Source organism: Hyla sarda, chromosome 4, assembly GCF_029499605.1.
Source record: "Hyla sarda isolate aHylSar1 chromosome 4, aHylSar1.hap1, whole genome shotgun sequence".
Lineage (NCBI taxonomy): Eukaryota > Metazoa > Chordata > Amphibia > Anura > Hylidae > Hyla > Hyla sarda.
This window is the reverse complement of record NC_079192.1, coordinates 73,783,008-73,808,713: the sequence shown is the minus strand read 5'-3', so window position 1 is coordinate 73,808,713 and position 25,706 is coordinate 73,783,008. Positions and strand designations below refer to the sequence as shown.

The following is a 25,706-nucleotide window of genomic DNA, read 5'->3' as shown; positions in this document are numbered from 1 at the left end:
TGGCCAGTGTTCAGAGGCCACGTACCCTGAACCCCCAAAGTTCTGAGGACTTAGTTGACTGGCTATCACAAGACACCCAATCTACTACTAAAGCTTCCGCACGAACCTTGACGCACCGTCCTTCTCCTCCTCTAGCTTAGCTTCGGGAACCTCTCATGCTACCACTTGCCCGCCTGCCGCCACCACCAACACTAGCACCACAGCAGCTTTACTTCATCCGTCAGAGGAGTTATTTACACATCAGTTTGAAGACATGAATGATGCACAACCATTATTGCCAGAGGATGTAGTTAACAGGGATATGTCTCAGTCAGGCAGCATTACACACATGGACGTACGGTGTGATGATGATGTTGTACCCGCTGCTGCTTCCTTTCTTGAGGTGTCAGATAGCGGTGAAGGTGTTGATGATGACGATGTGTCCGTCGATGCCACGTGGGTGCCCGCTAGAAGAGAAGAAGAAGGGGAAAGTTCAGATGGTGAGACAGAGAGGAGGAGGAGACGAGTTGGAAGCAGGGGGAGGTCGTCGCAAGAAGCTAGTGGCACAGTCAGACAGCATGCATCGGCACCCATGCATCGGGGTCAGCCAGACGGGAAGACAATCAACGCAAAGAAACTTAGTTATGGGAAGTCCAACACCCACCTAGGCACAACTGCTTTGCGAAGGCACATGATGTCACATCATAAACGCCTATGGGATCAACACATCAGTACAAGCAGCACACAAAGTCAAAGCCGCCATCCTCCTCCTGGTCCAGCATCTTCAGCCAGGTCAACCAATGCTGCCCTCCTTGCCCCCTCTCAACCATCCGCCTCTCCGTCTCTCACCTTGAGCAGTTCCTGCTCATCTGCCCACAGTCAGGTGTCTGTCAAAGAGATGTTTGAGCGCAAGAAGACAATGTCTCAAAGTCACCCCCTAGCCCGGCATCTGACAGCTGGCTTGTCGGAACTGCTAGCCCGCCAGCTTTTACCATACAAGCTGGTGGAGTCTGAGGCCTTTAAAAAATTTATAGCCATTGGGACACTGCAGTGGAAGATACCCGGACGAAATTAATTTGCACAAAAGGCAATCCCCAACCTTTACTCCATTGTGCAAAAGGAAATTATGGCATGTCTGGCACACAGTGTAGGGGCAAGGGTCCATCTGACCACTGATACCTGATCTGCAAAGCATGGTCAGGGCAGGTATATCACCTACACTGCTCATTGGGTAAACCTGGTGATGGCTGCCAAGCATGAAATGCGTGGCTCTGCAGAGGAGTTGGTGACACCTCCACGACTTGCAGGCAGGCCTGCTGCCACCTCCTCTACTCCTCCTACTCCATCCTCTTCCATAACATCCTCGGCCAAGTCCTCTTGCACTGCTGCGTTTTGCTCCACATCAACGGCAGCCCCCCCAGCTCCCCAGGTGCTATTCCTCATCCCGGATACGGCAGTGTCATGCCATCTTGGGGTTGATTTGCCTCAAAGTTGAGAGTCACACCGCACCAGCGCTCCTGTCGGCCCTGTACGCACAGGTGGACCAGTGGCTGACTCCGTACCAACTGGAGATCGGCAAGGTAGTTTGTGACAACGGAACAAATTTGTTGGCGGCATTGCGGTTGGGCAAGTTGACACATGTGCCGTGCATGGCACATGTGTGTAATCTGATTGTACAACGCTTTGTGCCCAAGTACCCAGGCTTACAGGATGTCCTGAAGCAGTCCAGGAAGGTGTGTTACCATTTCAGGCGTTCCTACACGGCCATGGCGCGCTTGTCAGATATCCAGCGGCGAAACAACATGCCAGTGAGGCGCTTGATTTGCGACAGCCCGACACGTGGGAATTCAACACTCCTAATGTTCGACCGCCTGCTCCAACAAGAAAAAGCCGTCAATGAATATTTGTATGACCGGGGTGCTAGGACATCATCTGCGGAGCTGGGAATTTTTTTGCCACGTTACTGGAGGCTCATGTGCAATGCCTGTAGGCTCATGCGTCCTTTTGAGGAGGTGGCAAACCTGGTCAGTCGAACCGAAGGCACCGTACCGTTTGTTTTCTTCCAGGAGCGTGCCCTGCGAAGAGTGCTGGATCAGGCAGTAGATGAGCGTGAAGATGAAGAGTTGTGGACACCATCACCACCAGAAACAGCCTTATCAGCATCGCTTGCTGGACCTGCGGCAACGCTGGAAGAGGATTGTGAGGAAAAGGAGTCAGAGGAGGAATGTGGCTTTGAAGAGGAGGAGGAAGACCAACCACAGCAGATGACCTGCTTTGGCCTAAAAATGGTCCACACACTGCTGTATTTGAACTCTGAATGCCGGATGACTTGCGTGACTTATCCGCCACCAACTAGGGTTAAAGCCGCAATGTGTTAGGGCACTTTCGGCCTGGCAAAACAAACAGAAATTTTTCAGGCCGCTGCTACAGCAGCGGCTGCGACAATACCAAATTTTCTAGCCAGGTGTACATGCCTAATTTTTCTGGCCTCTACTGCTGCACTTGTTATGGTGCTGCAATGTATATGGCCGCTGCTACAGCTGCGACAATACCAAATTTTCCTGCCAGGTGTACATGACTAATTTTTCTGGCCTCTGCTACTGCACTTTTCTGGTGCTGCAATTTTTCTGGCCGCTGCTACAGCTGCGACAATACCAAATTTTCCAGCCAGGTGTACATGACTAATTTTTCTGGCCTCTGCTACTGCACTTTTTCTGGTGCTGCAATTTTTCTGGCTGCTGCTACAGATGCGGCTGCGACAATACCCAATTTTTCATCCATGTGTACATGTCTAATTTTTCTGGCCTCTGCTGCTGCACTTGTTATGGTGCTGCAATTTCTATGGCCGCTGCTACAGAAGCGGCTGCAACAATACCAAATTTTTCAGGCATGTATACATGCCTAATTTTTCAGGTACTCTCTGCTGACATCTCTGTCCATTTTTGCAACCGTGGATATTAGATGTATGCTAAGGGTAGCATGGTGGCTCAGAGGTTAGCACTGCTGCCTTTCAGCGCTGGGGCCTTGTTTTCAAATCCCACTATGTGCTGCCTCAAGGGGGGCTCTAACTATGTGCTGCCTAATATGGGAGAATCTTATGTGCTGCCTAAAGGGGAGCTCTAACTATGTGCTGCCTAACATGGGGGAATCTATGTGCTGCCTAAAGGGGGGATCTAACTATGTGATGCCATTAAGGGGGGATCTAACTATGTGCTGCCTAAAGGGAGGCTCTAAATATGTGCTGCCTAATATGGGGGAATCTATGTGCTGTCTAAAGGGGGGAATCTAAATATGTGATGCCTAAAGGGGGCTAAAGCACGTTATTCCAAACCATTTAGGAATAATAGGTGATTTATGCCCTTTATGGATTAAAACCAGACTCTGCATCAACTATGTAATTTTCCATGGCAGTTTTGCCATGGATCCCACTCCGACACGCCACAGTCCAGGTGTTAGTCCCCTTGAAACAACTTTTAAATCACTATTGTGGCCAGAAAGAGTCCCTGTGGGTTTTAAAATTTGCCTGCCCATTGAAGTCAATGGCGGTTCGCCCTGTTTGCGACATCACTATCTGGGAGCCCTGCTTGTCCTCAGTGTCCGGGAGCCCTGCTTGTCCTCAGTGTCCGGGAGCCCTGCTTGTCCTCAGTGTACAGAGCCCTGCTTGTCCTCAGTGTACAGAGCCCTGCATGTCCTCAGTGTACAGTGCCCTGCTAGTCTTCAGTGTCCAGAGCCCTGCTTGTCCTCGGTGTACAGAGCCCTGCTTGTCCTCACTATACAGAGCCCTGCTTGTCCTCAGTGTCCGGGAGCCCTGCTTGTCCTCAGTGTACAGAGCCCTGCTTGTCCTCAGTGTACAGAGCCCCGCTTGTGCTCAGTGTACAGAGCCCTGTTTTTCCTCAGTGTACAGAGCCCTGCTTGTCCTCAATGTGCGGAGCCCTGCTTGTCCTCAGTGTCCGGGAGCCCTGCTTGTCCTCAGTGTCCGGGAGCCCTGCTTGTCCTCAGTGTAAAGAGCCCTGCTTGTCCTCAGTGTCCGGGAGCCCTGCTTGCCCTCAGTGTCCAGAGCCCTGCTTGTCCTCAGTGTCCGGGAGCCCTGCTTGTCCTCAGTGTCCGAGAGCCCTGCTTGTCCTCAGTGTACAGAGCCCTGCTTGTCCTCAGTGTACAAAGTCCTGTTTGTCCTCAGTGTCCAGAGCCCTGCTTGTCCTCGGTGTCTGGGAGCCCTGTTTGTCCTCAGTGTCCAGAGCCCTGCTTGTCCTCAGTGTGCAGAGCCCCGCTTGTCCTCAGTGTCCAGAGCCCTGCTTGTCATCGGTGTACAGAGCCCTGCTTGTCCTCAGTGCACAGAGCCCTGCTTGTCCTCAGAGCCCTGTTTGTCCTCAGTGTGCAGAGCCCTGCTTGTCCTCAGTGTCCAGGAGCCCTGCCTGTTCTCAGTGTGCAGAGCCCTGCCTGTCCTCAGTATACAGGGCCCTGCTTGTCCTCAGTGTCCGGGAGCCCTGCTTTTCCTCAGTGTCCGGGAGCCCTGCTTGTCCTCAGTGTGCAGAGCCCTGCTTGTCCTCAGTGTACAGAACCCTGTTTGTCCTCAGTGTGCAGAGCCCTGCTTGTCCTCAGTGTGCAGAGCCCTGCTTGTCCTCAGTGTGCAGAGCCCTGCTTGTCCTCAGTGTGCAGAGCCCTGCTTGTCCTCAGTGTGCAGAGCCCTGCTTGTCCTCAGTGTGCAGAGCCCTGCTTGTCCTCAGTGTGCAGAGCCCTGCTTGTCCTCAGTGTGCAGAACCCTGCTTGTTGTCAGTGTATGGAGCCCTCTCAGTGTACAGAGCCCTGCTTGTCCTCAGTGCACAGAGCCCTGCTTGTCCTCAGTGTACAGAGCCCTGCTTGTCCTCAGTGTGCAGAGCCCTGCTTGTCCTCAGTGTGCAGAGCCCTGCTTGTCCTCAGTGTGCAGAGCCCTGCTTGTCCTCAGTGTGCAGAACCCTGCTTGTTGTCAGTGTATGAAGCCCTCTCAGTGTGCAGAGCCCTGCTTGTCCTCAGTGCACAGAGCCCTGCTGAAGTGCCTTGCTCTCTCTGCTGGCTTTCTCAGTCGACATCTGCATGGACCCAAAAACAGGCTAGCCTGGCCAGGTGGTTGGCTTATGAATTGTACAGTTGTATATGCATCTTCTACCTGCCTTTCACCGTTCCCTACATAATGGCACAGTCTGACATATAAGTTGTGTATGTGAAATATAAATCACAGCATCAGCGCAGGTAGAATAGCGCTCGGAGGCTACGCTGGCAGTTTCGCACGTAAGTGTGTGCTTCTTCTGGCCTCACGCACTTGAGGCAGGAAGAAGCACGCATGTACGTGCAAAACTGCTGGCGTAGATTCCGAGCGCCATTCTACCTGCGCTGATGCTGTTATCCAGCTTCCCGTTACCGGACTTCTACACACAACGGTCTCCACTGAGCGGTGAGTGCACGTACGTGCTCTGTTGTTTGCTAGAGGTGGTGCCAGGGGTGGAGTCTTACTGGGGGCCCTTGCTTTATTTGGTCCAGGGGCCCTGAGTGGTGTCAGTCCACCCCTGCTCCTACACATTACCTACACACACAAAAAAAGGTGTAGAAAAATGCATTTATCATTGTAGGTGTAAGTGAAGCATTTTTCTACACCTTTTTTTGTGTGCTGATGATGTGTAGAAGCACCAAATTTATTAAAATGGGTGCAGAGCATTTAATACATTTTGTGCAGGTCACATTTTCTGAAATTTCTCTCTTCACATACACCAAAAAGCTAAGCTAAGTCTGGGCCGGTGTAGTTTTAGAGACTTTTCAGTGCCTTTGCGCCATTTTTGCGCCTTTTCACAAAAAGGCGCAGTTGATAAAACCCTTCCATATCATGTGTATTGCCAAAATCAGTGGATTGCAACTCAAAATCAGCAGAAATGTGTAAACCAAAAGGCGCAATAAAGGTGCAAATAAACCCTGCTTGCGCCTTTTTTGCGCCTTTTGTAGACACAAAACACGGTCTAAAGACAATGATAAATGTCGGCCAATATGTTAAGTGACTTTTTAGGATACCATAGTGTGAAATAGTTCCCTTGTCTATAGTCAGCATGGAAGAGGTTAAATATAATATCTACTCCACCTGCCGATTTTACATAACAAGGTCCTTGAGAACAGAAATTCTGACATTTCATTTGCAGGCACTCCTCCTTACACAGATGAGCCTTCAGGAGAGGTTCAGCTTTGTCCATAAAATTGTCCCTGTTACTGGGTCGGAGTTTTGCTTATGATATATCAGGCAGGATCAACAAAAGATGCTGGTTGCCTTGGCGATTAAGCTTTATATTGTCAGCTTTACAAGACAGCTTTTACCAAGATGTCCATAGTAGAGATTGATTATGCCAGATCATTCACCGAGCTGCATTTAGGCATTTAAGTGAAATTCATTAATTTTCCAAAGAAAGCTAGAGAAAAATGATTTAATGCACACACACACACACACACACACACACACATGTGTACACACACACGTGCACGCACACACACACACACACACACAAACATATGTACACATACGTGCACGCACACACACACAAACATGTAAACACACGTGCACGCACACACATGCATGCACACACACAAACATGTACACACACGTGCACACAAACATGTACACACATGTGAACGCACACACACACACACAAACATATGTACACACACGTGCACGTACACACACATACATATGTACACACACGTGCAAGCACACACACACACCTATTTACACGTGCACGCACACACACAAACATATGTACACACACATGCATGCACACACAAACATATGTACACACACACGTGCACGCACACACGCACACACAAACATATGTACACACACACGTGCACACGCACATATGTACACACACACACGTGCATGCACACACACACACAAACATGTGTACACACACGTGCACGCACACACACACAGACATATGCACACACGCGTGCACGCACACACACATGCATGCAGACACACATGCACACAAACATGTACACATATATGCACGCACACACAAACATATGTACACACACGTGCATGCACATACATACAAACATATGTACACACATGCACTCACACACACACAAACATATGCACACACACTTGCACACACAAACATATGTAAACACACACATGCATGCACACACACACAAACATATGTAAACACACACGTGCATGCACACACACACAAACATATGTAAACACACACGTGCACGCACACACACACAAACATATGTAAACACACACGTGCACGCACACACACACACAAACATATGTACACACACGTGCACGCACACACACACAAACACATGTACACACACGTGCCAGCACACACACACAAACATAAGTACACACACGTGCATGCGCACACAAACATATGTACACACACGTGCATGCACACACACACACACACACATGCACACAAACATATGTACACACACATGCATGCACACACACGCACACACACGCACACAAACACAAACATGTTCACACACACGTGCACACACAAACATATGTACACACATGTGCACGCACACACACACACATGCATGCACACACGTACACACACACAATCCTATGTACACACACGTGCACGCACACACACACAAACATATGTACACACACACATCTCCTTCATAACCTTTTCCATTAGAGCTAATGTTAATCCAGCTGTGCTTTGTACCTGGCAGTTTAGGAAACAATGTTTAAGACGAAACACCTACAATTCATGTCTCATTGATAAGCAATACTTAGCCCCCCACTGTTACCTTTTACTCTGCTGCTGATCTTTTAAAAAGCATTTCAAGCCAACGGGAGTGTTTGCAGTTAAAGGGCACTTTTACCTAAAACAAGAAAATCATCAGTCATTGTAAATTCTTGCCTTCTTTTAGAAACTGTCTGAATCTAAAACTTTTTTTTTTTTGTAAAACTGTTAACTTATAGGTTTTTCCAGAAAACATAGAAGCATGTAATATGCATTTCACTATACACGTACAACATAAACTATGCAATAACAAGAAAAGGAATGTTAGAGTGTAATGAATCAGAAATGTTCAATGTATAGTTCATAAGAAAATGTTATCTCCTTTTTAAAGGAATCCTGGATTTCAAAAAGACCACAAAGGATCCCCATACCATCTACAGTAGAACACAATCCTGTTCAGCTGCAGCAGCATCTTTGTCCAAGCTGAAGCAGAGGCATGGACAAAGTCCAGTAAGCAAGGGTGGGCTCACTACTGTCCTATCAGACTGCAGCAGGGAGCAGGGGGTTACAGAGAAACCTGCAGTGACTGGATCAAAAAACCCAGCACAAACCCAGCACAAAGTGAATGCCTCGGACATGCCCCTTCCTGAGCAGTGGATGTCAAAATGAGTGAGCAGCAGACCGGAAGGATTTTTGAGCTAAATACAGCTAGATCAATGTTTTACAAGCAGTGTTTCCTCAGCTGTTGCAAAACTACAACTCCCAGCATACCAGTATTAGGGAATAAGACTCCTGTAAGCAAGCTGACAGCCTTGTCATGATTTTGTCAATGGTTTAAATAATTGAGAGATTCATACATGGAGAGATTGTTAATAACCAACTGTTCACTGAAGAGGAGGGGTGTTCCCATCTGGAATGACACATGCCCTCACATCTGCTGTGGGAACTGCCTCCCTTACTACTTAGAGCTTACAATTGGCTGTTATGTGCAGCATATTCCCAATATATTCCAAATGATCTTAGTAATAGACCACAATTAGCGCCTCCATTTTTAGTATAGCGCTCGTTACCGGCCATGCTGCCATTGGTTAGGGAGCGGTCAGCCCTACTATTCAATACCATGCCCTGCACTAGTCATACTACTACCATGTAGCGCTCTGTACCTGTGGTGGTGTAGCCTCACACGTACTGCGCCTATATAACCATTGGACAGGGTGCTGTGAGCCTTACCATTCTAAACTCTGCCTAACATTAGCCACACTACTACCATGTATCGCTTTGTATCGGCGGTGACAACGCATTGCATCCACTGCCCCTCCACGATTGAGCGGCTCCATGGGAAATATTACTCCCGGCTAGGCACCAGTTATCACCATAGGTCTGGTTTTTACTATCTTCCATTGACACAATATTTAACTCCGCACACCACTAGCTACGCTATAGTATTCATAGCGCTCTCATCTTCTGGCTTCACTGCGGTCATGGCGCTCAGCAGCGCATTGGCCCTATACACATGGTTTTAAACATTTCTCTAACTACATATTATAGAGGGATCATCAATTTTTATAAATTATTAAACTGACATATATGTACAAACCATTTACTATACTTGCTTAAGTTGTGTTTTTTTTATACATTTACTGTTTAAAATTTTATCTAAGATGGAATAAGCTTTTCTGAATAGAGTAATTAATGTAACCTTTAAATTGACGTAAAGATTGCCCATTTAAGCCTGGCTTTTTTCTTTCGGTATATGCACATTGTCTGATGAAGTGCCCTTTTCGGGCAAGAAACGTGTTGTTTTTTGTGCCCAATAATCCTTTTTGATGCAATATCCATGACCAAAGTCACGTTCATCTGACACTGTAAAGGGTCCCAGTGTGCCCCCAAACCCCCCCCCCCCCTCTCATGGTCAGACTTCTTATAAAATGTCTAGGGGTGGAGTACCTTTTTAAGTTCATGTCATGGAAATTTTGCTTAGCAGCAACAGATGACTGTAAAAATGAAAACGTTGTCTATGTATTTTTCTCTAATTCTGAAATATAATACTTTATGGTATTTACAGTGTGGTGTCCCGGTACAGTACATGGTCCTATACCATCTCTAGGTCTGCTCTGGAAGAGTCCCTGGAGTCCACAGGGCTCTCCTGCAGGGCTCATTCATTGCTCACCTTCTGTCATTGCATTGTAAATGTGTTGTGTACATATTGTTTATTATACATTGTTAGGATTCGGCAGGCTGGATGTGGATCCTCTTTGTCAGCGAGGGATTGGCGTGGACCGTGTCGGTGGACCGGTTCTAGGTTGCTACTGGTATTCACCAGAGCCCGCCGCAAAGCGGAATGGTCTTGCTGCGGCGGTAGCAACCAGGTTGTATCCACCGGCAACGGCTCAACCTCGCTGACTGCTGAGAAGGCGTGGGACAGAAGGACTAGACAGAGGCAAGGTCAGACATAGCAGAAGGTCGGGGCAGGCGGCAAGGTTCATAGTCAATGGAGATAGCAAGAGGTCAGGAACACTGGTGAGGCAAACACTGTAAACGCTTTCTCAAGGCACAAGGGCAACAAGATCCGGCCAGGAAGGGAAGGGGAAGTGAGGTTATATAGACAGGTGCACAGGTGGAAGCTAATCAGACTGATTGGGCTAGGCACCAATCATTGCTGCACTGGCCCTTTAAATCTTAGAGAGCTGGCGCGCGCGCTCCCTAAGGAGCGGAGCCGCGCGCGCCAGGACGTGACCGCCGGGGACCGGGACAGGTGAGTGACTTGGGATGCGATTTGCGAGCGGGCGCGTCCCGCTATGCGAATCGCATCCCCGCCGGCAGTGTCAGTGCAGCACTCCCGGTCAGCAGGTCTGACTGGGGCGCTGCAGAGAGAGGAACCCTTCAAGCGCTCCGGGGAGAAGCAGGGACCCAGAGCGCTCGGCGTAACAGTACCCCCCCTTAGGTCTCCCCCTCTTTTTGTCCAGTTGTCGCTTCACATGGGACGAGGACATTGGGAGCGATTGTAGAGTTTCCTTCTGGAAGACAGAGAAGTCCTGGGTATACTCATCAAAGGCAGGCAGTTCAGAAGGAGTGGGAATGGGGAGGGGGGGCAGAGGGTGAAGCTTGGCACGGAGCAGAGTGTTACCAGGACGGGGACTATGAGGAGGCAAAATCTCTGCTCGTTTATTGCAAAAAACCTTGGCATAGTCCTGATAGGCCTTGGGGAGACCAAAAGGAGACACTGAGGTTTGACTGACAGGACTGGGAGCAGACGTGAGGCATTTTTTGTGGCAAGAAGCACCCAAGCTCTTGATCTCCCCGGTGGTCCAGTCAAGGGTAGGGGAGTGGCATTGGAGCCATGGCAGACCGAGGAGGACTTCAGAGGTGCAGTTGGGCAAAACAAAAAGTTCAATTTTTTCGTGATGCAGTCCAATGCTCATGAGCAGGGGTTCTGTGCGGTATCGCACAGTGTAGTCCAATTTTACTCCGTTGACCGAGGAAATGTAGAGCGGCTTGACGAGACGGGTCACAGGGATGTTGAACTTATTAACAAAAGAGGCCAAAATGAAATTTCCCGCAGAACCAGAGTCCAAGAAGGCCACAGCTGAGAAGGAGGAGTTGGAAGAAGGAGAAATCCGCACGGGCACAGTGAGACGTGGAGAAGCAGACTTCATACCAAGAGACGCCACTCCCACGTGAGCTGGGTGCCTGCGTACGTTTCCCAGATGTGGAGGACGAATAGGGCAATCCACCAAGAAATGTTCGGTACTAGCACAGTACATACATAAATTTTTATCTCTGCGGCGAGTCCTCTCTTCATGGGTCAGGCGAGACCGATCCACTTGCATAGCCTCTTCGGCGGGAGGCACAGGGGTAGATTGCAAAGGATACTGTGAGAGAGGTGCCCAGAGATTAAGGTATTTTTCCTGGCGGAGCTCCTGGTGTCTTTCAGAAAAACGTATGTCAATGCGGGTGGCCAAATGGATAAGTTCATGCAGGTTGGCAGCAATTTCTCGTGCGGCCAGCACATCCTTGATGTTACTGGATAGTCCTTTTTTAAAGGTCGCGCAGAGGGCCTCGTTGTTCCAAGATAATTCAGAGGCGAGGGTACGAAATTGGATGGCATATTCGCCTACAGAAGAATTTCCCTGGACCAGGTTCAGCAAGGCAGTTTTGGCAGAAGAAGCTCGGGCTGGTTCCTCAAAGACACTACGAACCTCAGCGAAGAAAGACTGTACAGTGGCAGTGACAGGATAATTGCGGTCCCAGAGCGGTGTGGCCCATGACAGGGCCTTCCCAGACAGGAGACTAACCACGAAAGCCACCTTCGACCGTTCTGTAGGAAATTGGTCCGACAACATCTCCAAATGTAGGGAACATTGTGACAGGAAACCACGGCAGAGTCTAGAGTCCCCATCAAATTTGTCCGGCAGGGACAAGCGTAGGCCAGGAGCGGGCACTCGCTGCGGAGGAGGTGCAGGAGCTGGGGGAGGAGATGGTTGCTGCTGTAGCTGTGGCAGAAGTTGCTGTAGCATGGCGTTCAACTGCGACAGCTGCTGTCCTTGTTGGGCGAACTTTTGTCCAAGTTGCTCTATCTGTTGAGACTGCTGGGCGACCACTGTGGTAAGGTCAGCGACAACTGGCAGCCGGACCTCAGCGGAATCCATGGCAGGATCTACTGTTAGGATTCGGCAGGCTGGATGTGGATCCTCTGTGTCAGTGAGGGATTGGCGTGGACCGTGTCGGTGGACCGGTTCTAGGTTGCTACTGGTATTCACCAGAGCCCGCCGCAAAGCGGGATGGTCTTGCTGCGGCGGTAGCAACCAGTTCATATCCACCGGCAACGGCTCAACCTCGCTGACTGCTGAGAAGGCGTGGGACAGAAGGACTGGACAGAGGAAAGGTCAGACGTAGCAGAAGGTCGGGGCAGGCGGCAAGGTAGTCAATGGAGATAGCAAGAGGTCAGGAACACTGGTGAGGCAAACACTGTAAACGCTTTCTCAAGGCACAAGGGCAACAAGATCCAGCCAGGAAGGGAAGGGGAAGTGAGGTTATATAGACAGGTGCACAGGTGGGAGCTAATCAGACTGATTGGGCCAGGCTCCAATCATTGGTGCACTGTCCCTTTAAATCTTAGAGAGCTGGCGCGCGCGCCCTAAGGAGCGGAGCCACGCGCGCCAGGACGTGACAGCCGGGGACCGGGACAGGTGAGTGACTTGGGATGCGATTCGCGAGCGGACGCGTCCCGTTATGCGAATCGCATCCCCGCCGGCAGTGTCAGTGCAGCGCTCCCGGTCAGCGGGTCTGACCGGGGCGCTGCAGAGAGAGGAACGCCGCGAGCGCTCCGGGGAGGAGCAGGGACCCGGAGCGCTCGGCATAACATACATAAAGTTGTACAAATGTATAGAGGTTTGTCATGTGAACCACTGTCATGTGACACTACCCAAAGTGCCATGGGCACAGGAACCACAGGCTTAGCAACCAATGGGCTTTAGTCCAGCCCCCCTAGTATATAAGGGGCTTTAGTCTCTAAACTCTCTCTCTTATTTCCTGGATTCATAAGAAATCACAATACCTGTACTATCTAAATTCATCTAATCAAGTCCAAAGCCTAAAGAACTTGCAGCCACTTCAAAACGTGAGTTATCAAGCTCTATCTACAATTCTAGTGACTACTACTCAACTCAAGAATAATATTAGTAGCACAATGGCCTGCATAGATATTCTCAACACTACAAGTACCAGCAAGCCTGTGAGGTATCCTACATCCCGGTTGCCTCTAGAGAAACTGCATCTTTGTAAAGACTTTAATAAGAATTCCAAGTAAAAGTTCCAGTTATTTTCACAATTCCTGCTGTGGACATTCCTTCATTGCCTGCCATTTCTGGGTTGGTTGTCGGCAGGGCCTTATACCAAAAACACCACATCCTGGCGTCACGACTAATCAGGGGTTAATAACACCTTACCCCACAGGGTTAATACCATCAGACCCTGCCACACTATTGAAACACCCCGGCACCACAACAGTATTAAGCTTATTTTTTCATACAGCAAACCATTCAGACACTGATTTCCCAAACCCATATATTTATTATGTGGTGAGGGTGTGATGAGGGCAGATGGAATTACCCTAGGGGCAGATGGCATTAACCCCTTGTGTTCATGATAACAGGGCATGGTTTATCCTCTACACCCGAAGGAATACCACTGGATCCTGGGCTAGGGACGAGGGGAAATAATGACTCCGACACCAAGTTACGGAACAACAGCAGCTTTACTGAGTCAGACAGGTGCAACAGTCTATACAGCTTGGCCAGGCCCACAAAGGTGACCAGTGACTTCAGAGACCTCAGGGCTTGCTGGGACTTATAGTGGACTTGGACAATTTGAATGCAGGTCACGCTGACTTGAGACAGGATGACTTGGACTGACTTTACTATGACAGACTATCACTGACTTCACCCCTTCTGTAGCTTACCAGGCTTTGACTTGACCTGTGGGGCAATGTAATTGAGAATCCGTGGCTGCTTGGCTGACTTTAGGCCTCCTCTGGACTCCAGACACGCACCTAGGACTTAACCTCACTGCAACGGGGAGACTCTGAGGGGTCAACCTTAGGTCACATGGTCACTAATACCTCTGTGGGTTACAATCACATGACAACAGGTTAATCACATTTCAACTGTTCTTAAAGGGGTACTCCAGTGGAAAACTTAATTTTTTTTTTTAAATCAACTGGTGCCAGAAAGTTAAACAGATTTGTAAATTACTTCTATTAAAAAATCTTAATCCTTCCAGTATTATTAGCTGCTGAATACTACAGAGGATTTTTTTTTTTTTTTTGGAACACAAAGCTCTCTGCTGACATCATGACCACAGTGCTCTCTGCTGACATCTCTGTCCATTTTAAGAACTGTCCAGAGTAGGAGAAAATCCCCATAGCAAACATATACTGCTCTGGACAGTTCCTAAAATGGACAGAGATGTCAGCAGAGAGCACTGTGCTCGTGATATCAGCAGAGAACTCTGTGTTCCAAAAAGAAAATAATTTCCTCTGTAGTATTCAACAGTTAATAAGTACTGGAAGGATTAAGATTTTTTAATAGAAGTAATTTACAAATCTGTGTAACTTTCTGCCACCAGTTGATAAAAAAAAAAAAAAAAAAGTTTTCCACCGGAGTACCCCTTTAAAGGCATAACACTTTTACATACAATACACAGCATAATGTTAACTGTACAAGGGGAACAGGTGCCAGGGGGCCCAGGGGACACTGTAGGGAGGCTGCCTGACAGGGCAGCAAGGGTACAAGGGTGCAACTCCTGTACTGGGCCCCCACAATTATTTCTAGGTTGCACAGAAATCAAATGCAGCGTATCTTCTCATTTACGTTTATTCTGTCAGCATCTGGGGAGGAGCAGGTTCCTTTATCTTCATTAATGCTATTTATATTAAACAGACAATCACAGAAAATAAAGAAATGACAAAGTAGGATCGGACAGTGAAGGAGTCAAGGACTGATGCCATGCATCGTGTGTCAGTAGGCTATGCTTCACTTCATGGCTATTTTCCTGCATTGATTTTTTTATGAAAATAAAAGGCATGGATTAGCCTTAAAAAAAATGTGAGTATCGACATGGAGCTTAAAATTAATTTTGCCACTAGGCAGCAGCGTATTGATATTTTTAAATGTCATTCAAGGCTTACAAATAAAATAATTGAAACAAGACAATATCTAGAGCATAAGCACTCCTTTATGGTTAACTTAACTTATTTTATTATTTAACCCTGAATACTATATAAATATCACCATATTGTCTATGACAGTAGTCCTCTGCTCAGTGGTTTTGTTGGGGGAGGGGTTGGGGGGGATTTCTTAAAGCAGGTGCCAAAGGGGGTAGCATTTTGCATTTTTTTTTATCCATATCATGCACACTCACCATTACTAGTCTCACAGTGTAATTTGTTTCATTCCAGCACAGCTGCATCTATTTGTTTTTTTTTATTTACTAATTTGGTCATGTGATCATCAGTCTGATTCAAAGTTACTGAGCTGAATGTGTTTCTGTGGATGTCAGTTCTGGGTCAGCTGACTGCCTGTAAACTATAAGATGACATTATCATATCATTAAATTGCACCAACTAGCTCACAGACCCCTCCAAACTCTATCTGCATACTGACGCTTCTGAGGCCAGGTTCAAACATCGAGGTTAATTTATTAAAGTTTTCCCGATGATTTTTTTCATCAGGTTTTGTGGGTGAATTTTGGTGCATAAATAATCCAAAAAAGCCGACCAACTCTCCCTTTTTCTCAGAAAACCCCAAAGAGCAGGCATGTCCTCCCGGGGAAAGGGATGTGTCCCCGACAAAGAGGGTGAGACCCTGACAAAACGTGGCGTGTCACCATATGTTTACTAAGGTTTCCATAGTTGTAAAAAAAAAAAAAAAAAAAGCTAAATGTAGGGAAAGCAAAGCATTGGGAACAATTCATAAAAACTGTGGAAAAAAACCTGTCAGGAAAAAAACCCACGAAGAAAACTGTACTCTAATCTTTTGAAATCAACCCCATTTTGAAAAAAAAAAAAGTGTGTAACTTTTACTTTAATCTTAGAAAATAGCAGCAGAAGCAGCCAAAATGCAGTAAAGTGTGTGAAAAATGCAATAAAAAAATTCAATGTACGAGCACAGCAAGACTCCAAATCTCCCTAAAACTCCTCAGTTGTGATTATAGTGCAACCCACATTCATCTCGTGGTAACATTTCTCTTAAAAATGCACCAAACTGCATTTAGTGTGAACTGACCTCAATCCATTATGAGTCTCAGCTGTTTAGGCTGCTGGTTGTTGGAGTCTAGCCAGGTTAGTCTCATTAAGTCAAGTGGACCATACCCTTTCTTTGCAAAGTCTGAGAATTCATGGAAAACGTAGGCAGCATGGCAATTTAAAGGAGTATTCCGGGATTGTTTTATTTGACTGTGCTACAGGTGCTGTTAAGTTAGAGTAGTTCATAATAGAGTGTATGTACCTATGTTTGATGGCTGGTCTCGCTATTCTTTTGTGATCTTTGCCCCCATGTTTATTTTTAACAGCATACAAAATGTGTGTTGCCTCAGCTTTTCGCAGGTTGCAGTGTGGCCCAAGACATTACATCACTAGTCAGGTGTTGAAAGGGAGCCTCTCTGAATTTGAATGGGTGGAACGACCACTGGGTAGGAGTGATATCATTCTCCAAAGGGTTGCAGGGAATTGAAGTTTACAGCACAGTACAACATGCAAGGCAGCTCTGGTGTGCTGCAATGAGTGGGGTGGCTGATGTGTGGGGGGAAGTGATCTCACACTTACAAACAAGGGATCCTGGGACTTATAGTTGGAGGGAGGGAACTCCAACATGGAATATCCATTTCACAACAAGAAAGCAGTGGTGTTATGGTAGACTCACAGCCATTTAGCCACAAGACAAGCATGGATCTGCCCCATGACAAGCATGGATCCTTCCTAAACATGTCCATTACTGTCTGGCGGATAAGTATTAAAGTCCCCTTACGATGGATAACGCTTTTAATCACTGCGCTGTATCAGAATCAAACATGTCTGAAAACTAATGCCTGCCACATAAGCTAAATTAGGTAAGCAGAAGGCAAATACAAGAACACCACACCACTCTAACATTCTATGCTGCACTATATCAGTAAAAACTATTTCCAGAGTGCTTATTTACCTCCTTAATGACTACAATATCTATATCTATCCATATATATATATATATATATATATATATATATATATATATATGCAACGAACAGGCAACAACATTCCCATAAGGTGCAAATAGTCAGTCTTTATTCACTCAAGTGTGGTGGCGACGTTTTGGCCGGCTCACCCAGCCATTATCAAGCCTTGATAATGGCTGAGTGAGCCGGCCGAAACGTCACTACCACGCTTGTGTGAATAAAGACCGATTATTTGCACCTATGGGAATGCTGTTGCCTTTTCGTTGCCTACTTGGAAGGATCTGTGATCAGGATCTATTGCAACCGTGTGCACCCCATCACCATTGCATGGACTGCATTGGATGCTGGGAGGTTTGACACACCGGACAGGGGAACGCATCTTGCTGCATTCTCCCATCCGGCATTCGGTAAAAATAGATGCCGGATGCTAAACAACTGATGATAACTGATGCATGTTGTCATCAGTTGCAGCACCAGCTGTGTTGAGTTTTAGAATAATGAAGAAAAATGAACCTTTTCTGCGGGCGCTGTTCCTAATGCCAGAAGAATCAAACAGGATGCTGAAGTTGGGTAAAGTGCTGTATAGCACTATGTTTATTAAAGTACACAAAACCAATGACACATTTCTGAGGAACAGTACTCCTTCCTCAGATTGGCATGCATAACATCACACAAAGAGCTAATTATATACACTAAAAATGGTTGCCAAGTACAGTGGGCGGGGTTACAATTCAAAAACAAATTCACAGTAAAAGTGATAAACAATAATGTGAATAGACATCCATGAGTATAGATACTTATATTAACCCCTTCACGACCCAGCCCATTTTCACCTTCAGGACCTGGGCATTTTTTGAAAATCTGACCACTGTTACTTTAAACATTAATAACTCTGGAATGCATTTACTTATCATTCTGATTCCGAGAAAGTTTTTTCGTGACATATTCTACTTTATGTTATTGTTAAAATTTAACTGATATTTGCATCCTTTCTTGGTAAAAAATTTAAAAATTTCATGAAAACATGAAAATTTGGTATTTTTCTAACTTTAAAACTCTCTGCTTGTAAGGAAAATGGATATTCCAAATAAATTACATATTGATTCACATATACAATATGTCTACTTTATGTCTGCATCAAAAAATTGACGTGTTTTTACTTTTGGAAGACATCAGAGGGCTTCAAAGTTCAGCAGCAATTTTCCAATTTTTCTAAAGATTTTCAAAATCATACTTTTTCAAGGACCAGTTCACTGCACCCCCCAAAGTATGCAAAATGACATTCAGTAAGTGTTTAACCCTTAAGGTGTTTCACAGGAATAGCAGCAAAGTGAAGAAGAAATTTCAAAATCTTCATTTTTTACACTCGCATGTTCTTGTAGACCCAATTTTTTAATTTTTACAAGGGGTAAAAGGAGAGAAATCACCCTAAAATTTGCAACCAAATTTCTCTCAAGTAAGTAAACACCTCATATGTGTATGTAAAGTGTTCGGCGGGCGCAGTAGAGGGCTCAGAAGGGAAGGAGCGACAATGGGATTTTGGAGAGTGAGTTTTTCTGAAAGGGTTTTTGGGGGGCATGTCACATTTAGGAAGCCCCTATGGTGCCAGAACAGTGGACCCCCCACATGTGACCCCATTTTGGAAACTACACCCCTCATGGAATTTAATAAGGGATGCAGTGAGCATTTACACCCCACTGGCGTTTGACAGATATTTGAAACAGTGGACTGTGCAAATGAAAAATTGTATTTTTCATTTTCACAGACCACTGTTCCAAAAATCTGTCATACACCAGTGGGGTGTAAATGCTCACTGCACCCCTTATTAAATTCCATGAGGGGTGTAGTTTCCAAAATGGGGTCACATATGGATATTTATTGTTTTGCGTTTATGTCAGAACCACTGTAACAATCAGCCCACCCCTGTTCAAATCACCTCAAATGTACATGGTGCACTCTCCCTTCTGAGCGTTGTTGTGCGCCCCCCCCCCCCCCAGAGCAATTTGCGCCCACATATGGGGTATTTCCGTACTCGGGAGAAATTGCATTACAAATTTTGAGGGTCTTTTTTCCCTTTTACCTCTTGTGAAAATGAAAAGTATGCGGCAACACCAGCATGTCAGTGTAAAAAATTTCATTTTTATACACTAACATGCTGGTGTAGACCCCAACTTCACCTTTTCATAGGGGTTAAAGAAGAAAAGGCCCCCCAAAATTTGTTAGGCAATTTCTCCCGAGTACGGCGATACCCCATATGTGTCCCAAAACTGTTGCCCTGAAATACGACAGGGCTCCAAAGTGAGAGAGCGCCATGCGCATTTAAGGCCTAAATTAGGGATTTGCATAGGGGTGGACATAGGGGTATTGTACATCAGTGATTCCCAAACAGGGTGCCTCCAGCTGTTGCAAAACTTCCAGCATGCCTGGACAGTCAATGGCTGTCCGGCAATACTGGGAGTTGTTGTTTTGCAACAGCTGGAGGCTCCGTTTTGGAAACAGTAGCGTACCAGACGTTTTTCATTTTTATTGGGGAGGGGAGGGGGGCTGTGTAGGGGTATGTGTATATGTAGTGTTTTTTACTTTTTATTTTAGGTTAGTGTAAGTGTAGTGTAGTGTTTTTAGGGTACAGTCACACGGGCAGAGGTTTACAGCAAGTTTGCTGCTGGGAGTTTGAGCTGCATCGCAAAATTTGCGCCATCTCAAACTTGCAGCCTGATACTCACTGTAAACCTCCGCCCATGTGAGTGTACCCTGTACATTCACATTGGGGGGAGGGGGGGGGGCAAACATCCAGCTGTTGCAAAACTACAACTCTGAGCATGCCCAGACATGCTGGAAGTTGTAGTTCGGCAATATCTGAAGGATCAGATGTTGCCGAACTACAATTTCCAGCATGCTTGGGCAGTCTGGTATGCTGGGAGTTTTAGTTTTGCAACACCTGGAGGTCCACAGTTTGGAGACCACTGTATAATGGTCTCCAATCTGTGCTCTTCCAGATGTTGCAGAACTACAACTCCCAGCATCCCTGGACAGACTGAGCATGCTGAGATTTGTAGTTTTGCAACATCTGGAAGAGCACAGATTGGAGACCATTATACAGTGGTCTCCAAACTGTGGACCTCCAGATGTTGCAAAACTACAACTCCCAGCATGCACAGAAAGCCAAAGGCTGTCTGGGCATGCTGGGAGTCGCAGTTTTGAAACTCCCAGAGGCAGCAGTGAGATCGCTTTACGGCGATCTCACTGCTGCCAATGAAGATGCCGCCCTGCTGCTGCAAACTCACCGCCGGGACGCACCACCGCCGGGACCGCCTGGAGGACGCCGCTCGTTCCGGGACCGCTCGGGACACCGCATTGCCGGGTAAGTGATGCCGGGGGACGGGTAAGGGACACTTAGCAGAGCGGTGTGTGTCCCGATCCCCGTGATCGGGACTCACACACCGCACTGCTAAGTATTCTCAAAGCAAAACGCTGCTATCAGCTAGTCAGCTGGGGGATGAAAACCCCCAGTGGTGGCATGGTAAGATGGCTGGCTATCAGTGATAGCCACCATCTTACCGGGCGCTGCAGGATGCCGCGAGTAGCGGCAAAAATGTTCATGACGTACCAGGTACGTCATGGGTCGGGAACACCTCCCCACTCATGACGTACAGGTATGTCATAGGTCGGGAAGGGGTTAAGTAACAACCAACACAGAAAAACTATTCAATAATTCTTAAATAGTGATAAAACACAGCAGGCAACTAGAGATCACAGCAAGCCCCGTTCACATGCACCGAGAGTAGTAGTGCATGAGAGCAAGGCTCGCCGCAAATGCAAAGTGAATAAACAAACAGTATATTAGGGAGCTATGTGATGCTCCTATCATATGTAAACAGTAGAGGAGAAAAGGCAGGTTGCCACGGAAGCGTCGTCAGGGCAGGGGGGCAACGTGACCAATCCAGCCAATGACAGCGGCAGGGTGCGCACACTCCGCAGAAGGACTCCTGGTGCCGGATGGTGAGTGGCTGCGCGATGTCCGGGACGGAGGCACAGGAGCATTGTAGTAGGTATACAAAGAACTTAGAGTTACAGTTTAAAAATGTCTTAATCGGGAAGGACTCATTGGTGACTCTGGAGGTAAATTATTTTGTCTTATTAGAAATATTATGGCAACATTTGACAGTTTTGATTTATTTATGGACTTGAACAGTTATGTCAGGAAACTGACCATCAAACTTTTTTTGCTATTAAAGATTGTAACAACAGTGAAGGGTCCCTCTCCCATAACACCCATACCATATCTCTGGATCCCCTGCCCCTCCACTCTCACTTAAAGGGTAGCTCCCACCATCCTATTTTTTTTTTTTGCTAGCCCGTCCACCCCCCCCCCCCCATTCTCAATCGTGATGATTATGTAAAAGAAGCTTTAAGGTTATTGTCCGATACCACCTATTACACACCTTTATCATTTACTCCTACTGACAAATATAAGGAAGAACTTAGAAATCTAGTTAAAGAGGGTTACTCTAATGGGATTTTGGATAAGGCTAAAAGGGATTATATCATGACTACTGAACCTGCTCTCCTGTTGTTTTATTATCTTCCTAAAGTCCACAAGGACCAAAAGAACCCCCCAGGTCACCCCATTATTTCAGGGGTAAATTCCATTTCAGCCAATCTAGCTCACTATATTGATATATTATTGCAAAAAAAATTTTTTTTAAGTTAGAATCACACTTGAGAGACACTACAGATTTTATTAAGTATATTATAGAAGCACCTTGGAGTAACAATTACCTTCTTGTTACGATGGACATTTCCTCGCTATACACTGTGATAGATCACAAAATAGGGTTAAGTGCAATATCTAATTTTCTTGGACTAGATGGCAATATGCCACCAGCACAAAGGGAGTTTATGATAAAAGGATTACGTTTTATATTGACCCACAACTATTTTGAGTTTCAGCAACAAATATATTCGCAGCACAGCGGCACCGTTATGGGGTCGAAGGTGGCATCAAGTTTTGCTAACTTGTTTGTAGGCCTCTTCGAAATACAGATAATTTACCCCAATTCCCTTTTTAACCCCTTAAGAACATGTGCCGTAAATGTACGGCGCTGCATAGCATCACTTAGCGCACAGCACCGTACATTTACGGCGCGGCTGTGACACGAGCGCAGGAGCACCGTTCGCTTCCTTCCCGGTTGGTCCCGGCAACGGTCAGTGGCCGTGGACCCGCCAGTAATGGCGGACATGAGCGATCGCGCTGATATCTGCCATTAACCCCTCAGGTGCCGTAATCAAGGCATTTGCGGCAGTGCGGCACTTATAATGGTTGATCTGATCGCCCGCGGCACTGCTGCGGGGATCAGATCAGCCAAGATGGCGGACGGAGGTCTCCTCACCTGCCTCCATCCGTCTCCCAGGGTCTTCTGCACTGATCTGTCTTCCAGCAGACCAGATCAAAATATGGCCAATAATGCTGATCAGTGCTATGCTCTATGCATAGCACTGAACAGTATTAGCAATCTAATGATTGCTATAAATAGTCCCCTATGGGGACTAAAAAAGTGTCCAATAAATGTAAAAAAAAGTAAAAAAAAAAATGTGAAAAAGCCCCTCCCAATAAAGTTTTAAATCACTGATAAAACGATAAATAATAAACAAATTTGGTATCGTTGCATGTGTAAATGTCCGAACTATAAAAATATAATATTAATGATCCCCTACGGCGAGCAGTGTAAACATAAAAAAAAAAATTCAGCTTTTTTGTCACATCAAACTGATTTTTTCTTTAAATAAAAAGCGATCAAAAAGTCATATACGCAAATGGTACCAAAACAAACTACAGATTATGGTGCAAAAAATGAGCCCCCTGAATACGGAAAAGTAAGAAAGTTAGAGGTGGTCAAAATAGGGCAATTTTAAACATGCAGGCCCACATTTATCATTGCAGTGCAAGTGAAGCATTTTTTTTTACACCAAATTTATTAAAAAGGTAAAAGAGCTTTGATAAATTTTGTGCAGGTCACATTTTCTGAAATTTCTGTCTACATATACACCAAAAAGCTACACCATGTCTGGGCTGGTGTAGTTTTAGAGACTTTTCAGTGGCTTTGCACCTTTTTTTGCTCCTTTTTACAAAAAGGCGCAATGATAAATCCCTTCCATATCATGTCTATTGCCAAAATCAGTGGATTGCAACTCAAAATCAGCAGAAATGTGTAAACAAAAAGGGGCAAAAAAAGGCACAAAAAACCCTGCTGGCGCCTTTTTTGCCCCTTTTTTTAGACACAAAAAACAGTCTAAAGACAATGATAAATGTGGGCCACTGATTTTGTAAAAAAAAAGTTTGAGATTTTTTTAAAATGTGGTATTCCCAGGTGCAAATGTTGCCATAATTTTTCTAATAAGACAAAATAACTCACCAATGAGTCCTTCCCGATTAAGACATTTTTAAACTGTAACTTGAAGTGTGTTGTATACCCACTACAATGCTCCTGTGGTTTACAGTATGCTGAACATAGTATCCAATGTACAAGATCGAGTTAGTAAATACAGGAGCAACACCAAACTAGGATTTCTGCTACACAGTGTGTCTAAGCATCTAGTGGAATTACACAATTACGAATTTGGGGCCATTACAATCATCCCTATTGAAGTGATACCCAAAGAAAATCCCCAACGGTTCTCCATGCTTGAAAGATGAGAGAATTATTGGATTTATAAGCTATGCACCTTAATGGTCTAAATTAATTGATTGAGAGTTCTCTATAGTTTAATATATGTCCAAGTTCACTGCACTATACCGCTTTATGGTCACACGCGGCTTTTTTTCACTGTGATCTATTGTAACATTATTGTATTTTTACGGTACTCCTACATTACTATATTTTTATACAAATATATATATATATATATATATATATATATTCACTCTGGGATTGTCCTGGACTACGCCACAGGATGCGTTACTTCTCAATAAACCAGCAAACAAACGTTTATAATGCAAATCTGGCACCTTGCCAGTTTTATTAGACAGGTTGCAGGGAAAAAATAAACAAAAAGCAGGAACAAAACAAAATCCTAGACCGTCTGGTCACTGACTAAACAGATCAGCTTGTCCTGACTAACAACCGCTGAGCTTCCCTCAGCCGGTTAAACATATGTCCCCTGCAACCTTCTACTCACAATTCATGTCACTCTCTTTGAGCCACTCATAGCTCGGGCTGTGTACTCCTCAGCAGGCTCTGTCTCTCCCCTACAGCCCACATGCTGTCTCCTAGGAAGAGCCCACATTAGACTGAGTCTCCATCTAATATACACACCTCCCTTCCCTCCTGCCTCATTAATTAAGAAGCAGGTGAGAGATACTTCAGGGTGAGCCAAGGAAATACACCCTTTCCTTGCCACCTCATCACAATATATATATATATATATATATATATATATATATATATATATATATATATATATATATATAACTTTATTACATTATATACAATCTATATTTTTATAATCTCTCACTCCAGAACATTTATCGTTATTTTTACTATATGTATACATTTCCATTTTAACCATCTATATATTAGATGTTGCTACTATATTCGGCTGCTATACTGACTATCTGCATTCTTATTGTTATTCTTTAAGCTGCTACCATATTTGGCTAAACTGACCTTTTAGTTCTGCACTTTTATCATTATCCCCTTGGCTGTTATAGCCCATATCTAATGGCTTATTCACTGGTTTCTCTGATGACTTTTATGCTGCTATATGTAAGGGCGCTATATAGTCTGCTCATGCTTTATGCCTTGCACTATATCACTTTTAAGGCACGGTTTTACCTTTATTTCAATTTACCATGTAGCGCTACGCACCATGGGGGAGATTTATCAAAACCTGTGCAGAGGAAAACTTGCCATGTTGCCCATAGCAACCACTCAGATTGCTTCTTTCATTTTTCACAGGCCTTCATAAAAATGAAAGAAGCAAGCTGATTGGTTGCTATGGGCAACTGGGCAAGTTTTCCTCTGCACAGGTTTTGATAAATCTCCCCCCATATGTATATATAAACACCATCGAGCGTTATTCATCCCATTTGTTTTCCTCCTGACAAGTTACTATCCATTGAATTAAACTTTATGCAACAACATTCTATTCAGTATTCACTATTTACCCATTGTGTTCATTCATATCGTTCCACAGGACCGCTGTCAGTGGCTAGATGCAGTCACGTGCCTCCGTCCCGGACAGCGCGCAGCCACTCACCGGCCCGCACCAGGAGTCCTTCTGCGGAGTGTGCGCATACCG

At 45.7% G+C, this 25,706-nt stretch overlaps 1 long non-coding RNA gene across 1 annotated transcript; it reads right to left on the bottom strand.

Moving 5' to 3' along the window:
* Window positions 1–361: 361 nt before the first annotated feature.
* LOC130366832 (uncharacterized) lies at window positions 362–25,706 on the bottom strand. The gene is made up of 3 exons (XR_008891941.1): window positions 25,573–25,706; window positions 7,762–7,836; window positions 362–446 (listed from the first exon to the last, which is right to left on the bottom strand). It is a non-coding gene; the product is annotated as an uncharacterized LOC130366832 (long non-coding RNA).